At 41.2% G+C, this 14,523-nt stretch overlaps 1 protein-coding gene across 2 annotated transcripts in view; it reads left to right on the top strand.

The window, feature by feature from the left end:
• Positions 1 to 14,523, top strand: part of ULK4 (unc-51 like kinase 4) — a 252,655-nt gene that overhangs the window by 142,257 nt on the left and 95,875 nt on the right. The gene's annotated exons all lie outside the window — the stretch shown is intronic.

Raw genomic sequence — 14,523 nt, 5'->3', positions numbered from 1 at the left:
TTTCTTCTCATCGGTTCTGGTTCTGGCTCTGCTTCGTAGTCTAGCGTCACTGGCAGACCACTGCCAGCTAAGGAAACAATTGTCTTCCAATATCAGTGAATTCCAGTGGCTGGAGGATATAATTCCTGTGACTGATGTTGCATTCATGCTGTCAGTATTTTATAGAGCCAAAATGGGGCTGTCACTTCATAAGTATTTTGCGGAAATACATGCCTGAAATATGACCTACTAAAGTGAACTTCATCATGTTCGCTTTTTCTAGGGTCACAGGTAGAGACAGAGTAAGTATTAAATGCAAAACAGGAAGAAAACAAATAAAGGAATAAAGATCATGATGAAAGGAAAAAAAGTTATTTCTGTCTCAGACCAACATAACCAAGATATGTATGCTGTCTTTGGTTCTGCCACCACAGGCGGAACTAATTTAAAAGCAAACTCTGTGGAGTGCGGAAACTGCAGCAACATCCTAGAACAATTTAAGCAAGGAGAAGGTACTGTCATTTAACCCTGAAGTTCTGTCTTTTTAGTCTCTAGATTTATTTATTCTTTTTTTCATCCTAACTACATGCTGTTCCTTCTGGTAAACAGTGATAAAGCAAAATCATACTAAACTTGCACAGAATTTGATTAAAGAATAGGGTTAGTGGCTTGTTTGTTAGACACCAAGTTAGGCTGATGAGAGGATCAGATCTTTGGGGGAGATTTTTGGATAACAGTAAGCTTTCTTCCTGTTGTGTCTGCATGAGAAAGCATGATTCTAGTATTTACATAGAATAAGAAATTGTACTTTCCTTTATTTTTTTGTTTTATTTGTTCAAATTCAGAAGTTGTCTGCCTATGTATCCAAACTGCTCCTTCCAAATATTCCCATATGTGGCTCTTAGTACCAGACTTGTTTCTCTGAAAGCAGGGAGATCTTTGGTGGCTATGAACACTACACTTTTTAGGCCTGGATTTCACAAATACCCTTTTTTGTAAACTGACATTAAGAGAGGTAGCAAATACTTCAAGTCTTATTTAGCTTAAATATGTGTATCAAATTCACTTATATTCAGGAGGGTTTTAATTGCTGTGGCACATACACAGTTAGGACTAGTATGAATTGTAATCTTGCCTTCAAATTCTGAATCTTTGCCCCAGTATCATAGTTCAATTCTGTTCAGACCATTGATTTTCAGTTTCACCCCAACTATTTTTATTCTTGGACTTCATATACATAGCTTGGCATAAGAAGAAAATGCATTCATCCTTGAGTTCTTGAATGGGTGCCAAGATAACACTGATACATGGGGTATGAAAGTGTGTTTGTGTAATATGCATACTGTTTATCAGGGAACATTAACTTGAGATAGAGTTGAGAGTAGAGGTTATATATCACTAATTTATAGAAGAAGAAACTTTACAGAGATAGTTTACCCATAAACCCTATTCCTATATTTCACAAAGATACTGTAATATACCTAAAATATTTTTCATTTCCTGCATTTGTAAGTATTTAGCAAACCTTTACCGTAATCAAATTATTAATGTTCATGGTCCTTAATTAACTGATTAAAAAAAACCCCAAAACCAACTAACCAAACACGTATTTGAGTCTACCATCCATTATACTTTTGTTCAGTGTTCAGTTGTCTGGAAACAATAGTGCTAAGATAGAGGAGATACACAATTCTGTAACCTTCTGCAATGTCAGAAGGAATGGAGGAGGCTGGTGATTAGAAAGGGAGTTGTTATAAATTAAGTATTGTGTCAATCATGGATTGTGTTGTCTTGACCATGAATATTAAGCAAAGAAAAATCATGCCAAATGAAATCTCGCTATAATATTTCTTTAGAGTATGTATGAATTTCACTCCTATGCAAACAACTTTAGTGTTGAGAGTTAATGTTTATTGAGTATAACACCACAAAGAAGCACTGTGATGATGAGTATTGTTATTTAACAATTTTTTATTTACACTTAATAAACACAGTGTTTTGCTAGATAGAGTTTTCATTTATAGCAATCGGGTCATAATTTCTTTTGCCTTGTTTGCCCAGTGTCATAGTAGGAACATAGTTTGCTTAGAGCAGAATTGCTTGTGTATCTAAGCCTAGGACTGGAACATGAAAGAGATGCACTCTCTCTCATGGGATAATAATGCTGGCTGTATTACTCTTCAGCACTTCTGCCAGTCTGTTCATTGAGGAATATTGTTAGCGCTCCCCTGTTTCCTGCTTTGTGGCTTGGTGCCTTGGTATAATCTACAGAAGATGTAGCTTGCCACTATAGGAATAACTTGAGTGGGGAAAGGCTGGGAGATTAATTTGCTAGGACATCCATGTGCAGTAGTATGTGTAATTTGAGCTGAGTGAAATGTTGATAGCGGATGCGGTCTGATTGTTGAGTATGTTTGTTTTCTAAATGGATGTCTCTTTGGGAAAATGCAATACCTCTATGAACAGGTGTCCAACATTGAGATTAACAGGCTGCCTTAAAAAGATATAAAAAAGTGAGAATTTCCTAATGTTTTTCAGACTAGTAATTATCTACTTAGATAATCACTAAAAAAACTAATAATAGAAAATAAGAAATAATAAATTATTTAGAAGATGCCAAATGGTAATGAGACTGTGCCATGAATCTAGTAACAGAAGATTCAGCAGATGCTTCCTTTTGACGTAACAGCCCTTCATTGTTTTCAGGTTTAATGTAATTCGAATAAACTAATTATCAACATTCTCTGTGCATTTACAGATTGAGTAAAGGTGAATGTGTGAAAAAATGTATTTCGAAGTAAACAGTATTTTGGGCGTAAAAGGCATAAAACAAAGAGTAAAAGCCAAAAATTAAACATGTAAATTCATTTTTCCTGCCACTTTCGACAGCTTGACTGTGGTGGGTTGACCCTGGCTGGGTGCCAGGTGCCAACCAAGCTGCTCTATCACTCCCCCTCCTCAGCTGGACAGGGGAGAGAAAAATATAACGAAAGGCTCATGGGTCAAGATAAAGACAGGGACAGATCACTCAGCAATTACCATCACGGGCAAAACAGGCTCAACTTGGGGAAATTAGTTTAATTTATTGCCAATCAAATCAGAGTAGGATAATGAGAAATAAAACCAAATGTTAAAAACACCTTCAACCCACCCCTCCCTTCTTCCCGGGCTCAACTTCACTCCCAATTTTCTCTACCTCTTCCCACCGAGCAGTACAGGGGGATGCGGAATAGGGGTTGTGGTCAGTTCGTCACACATTGTCTCTGCTGCTCCTTCCTCCTCAGCGGGAGGACTCCTCACACTCTTCCCCTGCTCCAGTGTGGGGTCCCTTCCATGGGGTGCAGTCCTTCAGGAACAGATTGCTTCAGCGTGGGTCCCCCATGGGGTCATGAGTCCTGCCAGCAAACCTGCTCCAGCGTGGGCTCCTCTCTCCATGGGTCCACAGGTCCTGCCAGGAGCCTGCTCCAGCGCGGGCTTCCCACGGGGTCACAGCCTCATTGGGGCATCCACCTGCTCTGGTGTGGGGTCCTCCACGGACTGCAGGTGGATATCTGCTCCACCATGGACCTCTGTGGGCTGCAGGGGACAGCCTGCCTCACCATGGTCTTCTCCACGGGCTGCAGGGGAATCTCTGCTCCGGCGCCTGGAGCACCTCCTCCCCCTCCTTCTTCACTGACCTTGGGGTCTGCAGAGCTGTTTCTCTCACATTCTTACTCCTCTCTCTGGCTGCAATTGTGCAGGTTTTTTTCCCCTCTTCTTAAATATGTTATCCCAGAGGCACTACCACTGTTACTAGTTGGCTTGGCCTTGGCCAGCGGCGGGTCCATCTCGGAGCCGGCTGGCATTGGCTCTATCAGACATAGGAGAAGCTTCTAGCAGCTTCTCACAGAAGACACGCCTGTAGCCCCCCCACTACCAAAACCTTGCCATGCAAACCCAATACAATGACTATATCTCCCCTCAACCCAACTAAATTATCGTAGGGAAAAAGCATTCTTTGTCAGCCCATGCTTCTAATTCAACACCTTTTTCTCCAGCACCACTGAGTTTAAGTCTGTGAGTATGAAGAATAAAACATTCAATTTGACATTAAGCAGGACAATGGCTATTTTTCTCATGCCTTTCTACTTCCTCAGAAAAGCCTAGTCTTTCCTCAGTTGTTTTTTTCAGTTGTTAGGTAAAATGTCAGGAAAGGTATTTCAATCTGGATCTTGCATACCTCAGTAGGTAACATAATCACTGAGTCAGTCTCAATTTCTGCTTTTAGCTACTAATTTAGCAACTAGTTAGCTATAGAGAAGGGAGAAAAGAAAGAGACCCATTCCGTAACAGTTGATGATGGATTTGGGAATGCAGAGTTAAGGAGACCAATGTCCAAATCCCTGCACAGCCCAATTCCAGCAAAGACTTGAAACTAAATTTTCAGTATCCTAGGTGAGTGCCCTAACTCAGTACCCTATTCAGCATATGTCTCTTCTCATGATTTTAAGTAGAAATTCCATTCTGAACCCTTCAAACCTTTTCCAGTCAAAAATTTTAATACAATCCTTTGGATAAGTCTAATGAATCTATATTCTCTAAATTAAAAATGTCACCAGCGAATTCCCCAAGCTCATCTAAACTTCTTTCCTTATAGTGGCAAAGTGTCTTTTACATCAAAGCAAAATCCACATGGAAAAGAAGTCGTCAGTGAATTGGTATCTGTCATTCTGAAGTTGTTTAAGAACTAGTTTTTAATTAATGCTGAAAACGCAAGTCTGAGAAATGAATATTTTGGTATGGAAATTTTGGGGTGTAGTGGTTGATTGTAGCTTCCAAGTGACTTTGCATTTCAGATGCCTCACTGATACTTGAGACTGGCATCTACAGATTCATGGTACTAAATATGAAGTTACTGCTGTGGTGGTATCAATTACTTCTAGAGCTTCATTTCTGTAGAACGCACCAGCATGAATGCTTCCAGGGTGCCGGGATCTTCTTTGATATGAGGAAGTTTAATTCTCCAGGGTAAGATTTATCTATATATATATAGCTTCTCTTCCATAATGTCTCTTCACTCTTGAGCAAATGTTTCTTCTAAGGGAGTTTCTGAGTGTTATTCACAATGAATATCTTTAATACTCAGGAAGCTAATTGCTTGGATGCATCTTTCTAGGTAATGGGGAAAATTATGTTTTTATAGGAATTTGCTTCAGAGTGTCCTCCCTGTGAAGGAGCCTGATTCTACTTGAGAAAGGAACCTTCTCAGGCTCCCTCTGTTGACAATAAAGAAAATTTCCCTTGAGAATGAGTTCTTTCCCTACGGTTTTCAGGAGCAAAAGGAGAAGCTTTGCGGTTTCATTGGTGCCAGAAATTTAGGTGCAATTCTGTAGGAAGAAGAATGGCATTGCATTTAGAGATTTGCTGCTGAGCTGCTTTGCACTTCATTTGTAACAGCGAATGTAAGATTGCATGGCTGGTTATTGTTTTTTGTGTTGCGCTGCAACAAAATTTATGCTGTCTTTTGTCCAAAAATTAAACAAAAAAGATACATAAATTTCACTGAATTGGACCATTAGTTTCCTATTGCTGGTTTCTTGTTTGGGTTTTTTTTTCCCCAAGATGACTGACTAATTCACTGAAAATTGGCTAACAGAAACGTTCATGCCAATAGCTGGTGGTTTTTTGTCAGATAAATACAAAGCAAAAGCAAGGACGAAAAGGAATTCTTACTCAAGATTTGGCACTTTGGTAGTTTACACTATAAAAAAATGTATGTTCATTTTAAAAAGTGTATTGATATTTGGCATCTTTCTCTCTTCATCATGTATAAAGTAGTATTGGTGACAAGCCTTCATATGGTTTCCCTCCTAATAACCTTGAAGACTGTCTACCTCTAATTCTGAACAGATTTAAGTATTCATCTCTTTATAAATCTCAGGCTTGCTGACATAGGACAGTTTTGTAAACCTTAACTCGCTACTTAAATTTTCTTTCTTGGATTAGCATGGCTTATTCAACTTCCACAAGTTTGAAACATGAAGCGGTCCTCTTAAAGGAGGAAAAGTAGTTAAGCTATTAATAGGTGGCATTAAAAATACTGTTCTTGTTCACACGTCCATTCTTTTGAAGTTGTATTCTCACAGCATTTGGGAATAAAATGAGAAGAGAAAGGATACTGGCCTTGTTTATATTTTCAATTCTCAATGTTTGTTGTACAAAAGAAGTACTTGTATAATCTCGACAGAAGGTGGTTTTCTAAAAGTAACAAATTTCATCTTTTCATTCTACAGAGACAATGTTCTTTAGAGTTCTGTTTGTTGCAAATGTCACCTTTCCTCCTTATGCCTCGTGAGATTCTGACCATTAACACAGATAAAATTGCATGTTTGTCTACAAGATAACAAGGAATTTGGGGAAATGAAAAGACTATAACAAATGAGTTCCAGAATAAAAAGAAAGATGGTTAGGTCTCTGAAAATCTGAACTTAGGTATGGCAAGAGAATGCACTTGTAAATTGATATACTTCTCAAAAATGGATGTACTTAAAATATCTTGTGAAGTTTTGCATTGCTTGCTGCAGTGGGTAGGAAAACAAAATCTAAGACAATCATTACTGCTTTCTGTTGCCTGGTACTTGACATCCTAGGTTTTTATTAATGGTATCCTTTCTCCTTCATCAGTCCTTCAAAATTACTACTGTTTCCTTGTCCTCGATTGAATCACAGAATCACTAAGGTTGAAAAAGACCTATAAGATCATCAAGTCCAACCATCAACCAAACACCACCATGCCCACTAAACCATGTCCCGCAATGCCTCATCCACACGTTCCTTGAACGCCTCCAGTGATGATGACTCCACCACTTCCCTGGGCAGCTTATTCCAGTGTCTCACCACTCTCTCAGTAGAGAAATTTTTCCTAATATCCAGCCTCAATCTCCCCTGGCGCAACTTGAGTTCTTTTCCTCTTGTCCTGTCAAGGACTTGACTTTGCCTAAGCAGTTGGTGACTAAGAATACAGATTCTCTTCCCTGCCCCAATATTCCAACAGGAATTTCTGTGAAAGTTGCAAGACTTCTGATCTTCATGTGTGGACTGAATATATCACTGTTGTGGTACATCTGAGAAGCATGATTATTCCAGAATTTGGTTGCCAGTTTAGTAGTTGCTCCTTATGGTATGACCATACCCAGAGGAAAATATTTGGAAATATTAGCTCTGTTAGAACTGTGCTTTTGAAAAAGGCTGATTTTTGAAAAGCAGAGTAGCAGGAAACATGGCTGTGCTTATTTCTGACTTAAATCATCAATAAGGAGAATAGTATTACCTTAATGTTAGAGATTCATATTTATAAGCTTTCAGTTTATGCATAACTGGTCTTATGCATCAAAAGCCACAAAGTGTTAAAGACCGGATTAGCCAACTACGTACGTAGCTGGATTAAATTTGTTTCTCAGTGGGCTTCCTCTTGTGATTGAAGAACAGTGAGTCTGCTGTTGTGAATGTCCCTTGCAGGCTGCATGCTAATAATACCGTTTCATACAGAAGGGTTCTACTGTTATGTCCCAAAAAGTTTCTGATCCTCTATTTCATATACACAATGTAATACAGTATATCAAAATAAGCTAGGTTGAATGCAATATTAAACTGTGCTTGTGTTAGAGGTCCTTGTTAGCATAGATGCTTTGGTTTATTTTATGTCAGCTATACTGCGCTGAGGAACCATCACATAAAAATGGCATCCTTTAGTAAATATAATTTGGGTATGGTTCATTTCTATAATTTTCTAATTTAAATGGATTTAGTGTATGAAAAATCAAGCATCCATCTTGTTACATCCCCTTATTTACCTAACTTGCATTCATAGGTCATATGTAAGCTTGAGAAGGAGAGCCCCTTTATAGTTAAAGTTTAATTAGTCTGATTATATTGAATGAGCAGCAGTAGTACTGTGGTATATAATGGTCCTTAGGTTTAATTACAACATATCTGTAAACATAGCATTTAGTGCATTTTCTTCTGGATTCTTAGATACATGCCTCCTATTCATGTATGTGAAGTCTCCTGAATTGGTAACTTCTTATTATAATTGCTATCTCTTTTGTTATCTAAAATGTAATTAAAATACTGTAGTTTGCCTATGCTGTTTTAAGTTCTAATCCACTTAAATGAAGAGAAATGGCATCTTTAGCCATAGTATCTTGCCAAGATTCGTACTCCCACTTTGCTAGTTCACACCCTCTTACCTAACTGGCTTTAAAATAATACTTCAACTGATTTCTTCTGTTAATGTACAACCCTTCAAAGTTAGAATGAAAAGTTTAATGGCCTAAATACAGTGCAGTCCTATTTGAAAAGCCTGATTTATCTTCTGTGGTTCCTTTTTTTTATATTAGTATTTCCTTGTTATGCCCTTGGTATTTCATAGCTGTCCTTTTTAAGCACTGAAGCAATTAGTTTTGAGAAGGCTGATTCTTCAGGGTCCAGTGCTTTCCTGCTTTTCATTTGCCAAAGCTGTACATTTTAATGAAGTTGTTTCATCTGTGTTGCCAAACACTAGAATTTTGCTGCTTCAATTCTAATTATCTCTGCTGGCAAATGCTATGTTTTATTAAAGCTGTCAAGTGCACCATTCATTAAATGTCCACAGTCTGTGGTGCTGTGCACACAAATTAGATCAGCTTTGCTCCTTGATAGATTATGAATAAGTTAAATATTTTTGTATAAACCTCTAAAATCAAGTCTAACAGCGATCAGTGATGTCTTAGATAAGTAAAGTATACCTGTAGCTTCTTGAAACCTAGTATCTTGTCAAAAACCATCTATGATACATACCTTAGAACTCTAGTAGTACAGCTGAGTATACCATTTGTAAGATGATTTTGTTCATTAAGACACCATTTTCCTTCCTCAAGATATCTATTCATCTTGAATTCTAGTTTATATGTGTTTAGGGTAAGATAAGTTTTGTTACATATGCTTTGATATAAGTAAAAGCATCAGTGCTAGTCTTTCAGTAGAGGGTTGTATAGTGTAATTGATCTCCACTAAAAGCAAAGATGGTTTCATTTTAATGTTACTAACCTGGCGGATGCAAAAGATGGCTATTGTAAGCAACTACCAGTTTCTCTTGTAATTGCATATATCAAAAGGGAATTTTACTAGAAGGCGTTTACTTCAAATATATGGGGCAGTAATAGAAATATTGTACTTGCAAAGAAAATATTTGAGTCAGCTCTCATTTTGGCACTTGCGGAATTTTTTTGCTTTATTAATTTTATATTCACAGTGTATGTATCATTATCTTCAATAACAAAAACAGGCATTCTTACTATTTAATGTATTGTTTTCTAAATGTTATTTAGAAGAATTAATAAGATATTGTGATGATGGGCTACCAGATAAACATGTTGTTGAACTTCTGAAAAAATGTTTTTCTTGCCCTTCAGCTATCTGTAAGAAATAACTTCAAAATTATTTTTAGTACCATGGCTTTATGGTAACTCTTTTCTGTATTGGTTAACTTATCTTTTAAAGAATGTAGTGTTTATACTTTCCAACATTGCTTTTAAATTTATCAAGCTGTATTTAAACCTTCAGGGGAACAGATATTTATTGTAGTCTTTATAGAAATCATAAATGACATCTCAAAGTGCTATGTAAAGTAAATAGAATTTTGGGGCTCTTGGATATATATTCTTTTACGGTTTGGTAGGAAACTATAGTCCTTCAAAGGCTGTGAGCCACTCTTCCTTGTCTCTTCTCCTTATGATCCAGTTTAAAGTGCTATAGTACGAATAGAAAATTCATACAGCCTGAAGTTGAATAGGAAGCTGTGTATGTTTATATATTTCTTTATCTGTTAATGTATTATGTCTTATGTATATTTGATGGTATTTACAGGAAATAATAGCATTTAATTTCAGTTTTTGAGTGCAGAAACAGAAATGAATGCTCTCAAAGCAACTGCCTGAGCCTCTCCCTGTCAAAACCTTTCCTTCAGTAGTTAAATGTTTAAAGGAAAGTATTTGTTCTTCACATAGTGTGACCCTTTATACCACTGTAACAGTGGACTTTCCAAAGTGTCATTGAAGATGCATTTCACAGTATCCTGAATTTTATTAGACTAGTCAAGAAATAAAAATCAGGAGTGTCTCACTTCAGAATTTCTTGCAACCAGTTATATGATGTTTCCAGGCAGGGATTCAAATTGTGTGGCTTATCCTAAATGCAGTGCTGATGACTTAGTCCTGGCCCAACCAAAAAAGTGGCTTATAAACTAAAGATGTCGCTCTGAATGCCATTTATAGGTTGACGTGAAGTGAATTCTTGGAAGAATAGTAAAATATGTTCTTTGTGATTGCTGCTGGCTGTCAGTCAGCTATGCTATTTAGATGGTGAATAAGATTATCCCAAAGAAGGATAGATTGCTCCTGTTGTTTTCAAGCATACATCTGAGACAGAAGGTCATAAATACCTGAGCAAAGAGATGTAGAAAATAAACTGTTCTTGGCCACCAGTGCTCATCTCCTAAAGGAACTTTCAGGGAGAATGTTCCTTTGACTGTATTCAAGGACTGAAGTAATTTTTGTCATCTGAAATACTTAACCCAACTTCAGACCAATAACCTTTGTCTTCTTCAACTTAAAATTTAACTTTTTTCAAAGACCTACTGTCAGACAGGAGATGGATCAAAATAGGTAGCATATTCTGTGGCAGTGAAGTAGTTGAGTGATATCAGTACATTGAGATATTTGATGGGAAAGGGAAGTATGGAAGTCACAGAATCACGGAATGATAGGGGTTGGAAGGGACCTCTGGAGATCATCTAGTCCAACCCCCCCGCCAGAGCAGGTTCACCCAGAGCAGATTGCACAGGAATGCGTCCAGGCAAGTTCTGAGTATCTCCAGAGGAGGAGACTCCACAACCTCTCTGGGAAGCTTGTTCCAGTGCTCTGCCACCGTCAAAGTAGAGAAGTTCCTCCTCATGTTTAGATGGAACTTCCTATGACCAAGTTTGTGCTCGTTACCTCTCGTCCTGTCACTGGGCACCACTGAAAAAAGACTGGCCCCATCCTCCTGGCACCCACCCCTTAAGTATTTATAAGCATTAATAAGATCCCCCCTCAGTCTTCTCTTCTCCAGGCTAAAAAGACCCAAGTCCCTCAGCCTTTCCTCATAAGAAAGATGTTCCAGTCCCCTAATCATCTTTGTAGCCCTTTGCTGTGCTCTCTCCAGCAGGTCCCTGTCCTTCTTGAACCGGGGAGCCCAGAACTGGACACACTACTCCAGTTGCTGCCTCACCTGAAGTCAAGGTAGACAACATCCACTGCCCTCCCCTCATCTATCCATCCAGTCATGCCATCGTAGAAGGCTGTCAGATTGGTCAGATGGGACTTCCCCTTGGTGAATCCATGTTGACTACTTCTGATAACCTTCTTTTCCTCCAGGTGCTTTGAGATGACGCCCAGAATGAGCTGTTACATGATCTTTCCAGGGTTGGAGGTGAGGCTGACTGGCCTCTAGTTTCCTGGATCTTCCTCTTGCCCTTTTTGAAGACTGGAGTGACATTGGCTTTCCTCCAGTCCTCAGGCACCTCGCCTCTTCTCCAGGACCTTTCAAAGATGATGGAGGGTGGCCCAGCAATGACTTCTGCCAGCTCCCTCAGCATGGGTGCATCCCATCAGGACCCATGGACTTGTGAATGTCCAGTTTACTTAATTGGTCTCTAACTTGATCCTTCTCAACCAAGGGAAAGTCTTCCTTCTTCCAGACTTTCTCTGTTACCTCCAAAGTCTGGGACTCCTGAGGGCTGGCTGGAGCAGTAAAGACTGAAGCAAAGAAGGCATTCAGTAACTCTGCCTTCTCTGCATCATCTGTCACCATGGCACCTGTCTCATTCAACAGGGGGCCCACATTTTCTCTAGTTTTCCTTTTGCTGCCGATGTACTTGAAGAAAACCCTTCCTGTTGACCTTGACATCCCTTTCCAGGTTTAATTCCAAGGAGGCCTTGGCTTTCCTCGTTTCATCCCTGCGTACTCTGACAGCATTCTTGTAATCGTCCCAAGTGGTCAGTCCCTTCTTTCACGTACTATAAACGTCCTTCTTCCACTTGAGCTTTTTCAGAAGCTCCCTGCTCAACCATGCAGGTCTCCTGCTTCCCTTGCCTGATTTCTTGCTCTTAGGGATGCACCTATCCTGAGCTTGGAGGAAGTGGGACTTGAATATCACCCAGCTCTCTTGAGCCCCCCTACCCTCTAGAGCCCAGACCCATGGGATTTCTCCAAGCAATTCCTTGAGGAGATCAAAGTTAGCCCTCCTGAAGTCCAAGGTTGCAATCCTTCTTGTTGTTTTGTGCATACTGCACATGATCCCAAACTCTATCTTCTCATGATCGCTACAGCCAAGGCTGTCCCCAACCTTAATGTCCTCCACCAGTCCCTCTTTGTTTGTCAGTACTACGTCCAATAGTACACCTCTCCTTGTTGGCTTCTCCACCACCTGAGTCAAAAAGTTATCATCAATACACTGGAGGAACCTCCTGGACTGTACACTGGCTGTGTAGCCTTCCCAGCAGATATCAGGGTGATTGAAGTCCCCCATGAGAACCAAGGCCTGTGACTGTGAGGTGACTCTCAGCTGTCTGTAGAAGGCCTCACCAGCTTCCCCATCCTGATCAGGTGGCCTGTAATAAACACCCGCAACAGTGTCTCCCATATTAGCCTGCCCCTTAATCCTTACCCACAAGCTCTCAACTTGCTCTTCGTCCTCCCCCAGGGAGACCTTGATACATTCCAGTTGCTCTCACACATAAAGAGCAACTCCACCACCTCGCCTTGCTGGCCTATCTTTCTTAAAAAGAGCATAGCCACCCATGACAGCGTTCCAGTCATGTGAGCTATCCCACCACTTCTCAGTAATTGCAATGAGATCATGGCCCTGCGACCACACACAGATCTCTTATTCTTCCTGTTTATTCCCCATTCTGCATGCATTGGTGTATAAGCGTTTCAGGGAGGGAGTTGTGCATGTAATTTTCACCCTTGAGCGGTGGTAGGCCTTCTGGTTCTCAAAAATACTGGCACGCTGCCCCACAAGTACTGAGCTACCACAAGCAGGCGCCTCTCTAGCAAGCCCAGTTACCTCCCCATCCCCCTTCAAATCTAGTTTAAAGCTCTCTCAAGAAGCCCTGCTAACTCTTGTCCTAGAACCCTCTTCCCCCTGTGAGATAGGCTTTTCCCGTCTGTTACCAGCAGGCCTGGTGTTTGGTAAATGAAGCCACAGTCAGAGAACCCAAAGTCCTGCTGGTAGCACCAGGCTCGAAGCCAGGCATTGACCTGCTGGCTCTTCCTTTTTACCCCCTCATCATTCCTTGCAACTGGAGGGGTAGAAGAGAACACGACTTGTGCTCCTGATCCCTTGACCAGTCATCCCAAGGCCCTGAAATCTCTCTTCATTGCCCTTGGACTTCTTCTCACTACTTCATCACTGCCTACCTGGAAGATCAAAAGGGGATAATAATCTAAGGGCCATACTAGGGAAGGAAGCTGCTTCTTTACATCATTAACCTGGGCCCCAGGGAGGCAGCAGACTTCTCTATGTAGTGGGTCCAGCCTACATATCGGGCCTTCCACTCCCTTCAGAAGTGAGTTACCTATGATAATGACCCATCTTTTATTTTTTACTGAGGTGGTTTTGATGTGGGGGGTGGTCCAACTAGACCTCGACAACATCTTCAAGCTGAGAGAACCATCATCCTCACCATTGTCCAGTTCCCCTTGCAGAGCATTGTACCTGTTTTACAACGGCACCTGGGAAGGTGAGGTAGTCACTGGGCAGACGCGCCTCCGGTGCCTGTTGCGTTGGGCAGGAACATCTTGCCATTGCCCCCCGTCCTCCAAGTCACCACATTCAGCCGGGTGGAGAGAGGACAGGGAGTTCTCTGTAGCATGGGCTCTGCCTGCCTGCTGGGTTTCTACCCTGGGAGGCAGCGTGCGACTCCAAGTGTCTATCTCCCTCTCGCCTTCCCTGATGGCCCTCAACCTGCTTCCCTCCTCCCTGAGCTCCATCACTAAGCGGAGGAGCTCCTCTAGCTGAGCACACCTCCCACAGGTGTGCTCAGCACTGCCATCCAACAGGGGCATAAGTGCAGGGCACACCCTGCAGCTCGACGCCTGGGTGGCAGCATGCTCCCACTAGAGCTCCGGTGGGGAAGCTGCATCAGAGCTGGTGCATGCAGAGCTCAGGGATGCCATGGTCTTCTGCCGAGTGGATACCATGGTTTCCTGGCCAAGCTGGTAGCCTTTCAGTGCCCTCCCGTGCAAACTGTCTTGCCCTGGCTGCTGTGCTGCGCCCTCTTTGCCCAGTCTGTTCGCCTGCCCCGGGAGCCCGCCCTTGTCATGGTGCTCCCAGGTGATGGTGATGCCCTGGGTGACACCCACTTGCTGCTTGCCTGCTAAGTGCGCAGCGACTAAGTCGCTGTGCTCCCGAAGGGCTTGTTTAGAACTGCCGCTGGTGGTGCTGTCACCTAGGTGCGTGTGAAAAGTCTACAATATGTAAAA

This window comes from Gavia stellata, chromosome 6 (genome assembly GCF_030936135.1).
Source record: "Gavia stellata isolate bGavSte3 chromosome 6, bGavSte3.hap2, whole genome shotgun sequence".
Taxonomy (NCBI): domain Eukaryota; kingdom Metazoa; phylum Chordata; class Aves; order Gaviiformes; family Gaviidae; genus Gavia; species Gavia stellata.
The sequence above is the reverse complement of the archived record's forward strand: the minus strand, read 5'-3'. Positions and strand labels throughout refer to the sequence as shown.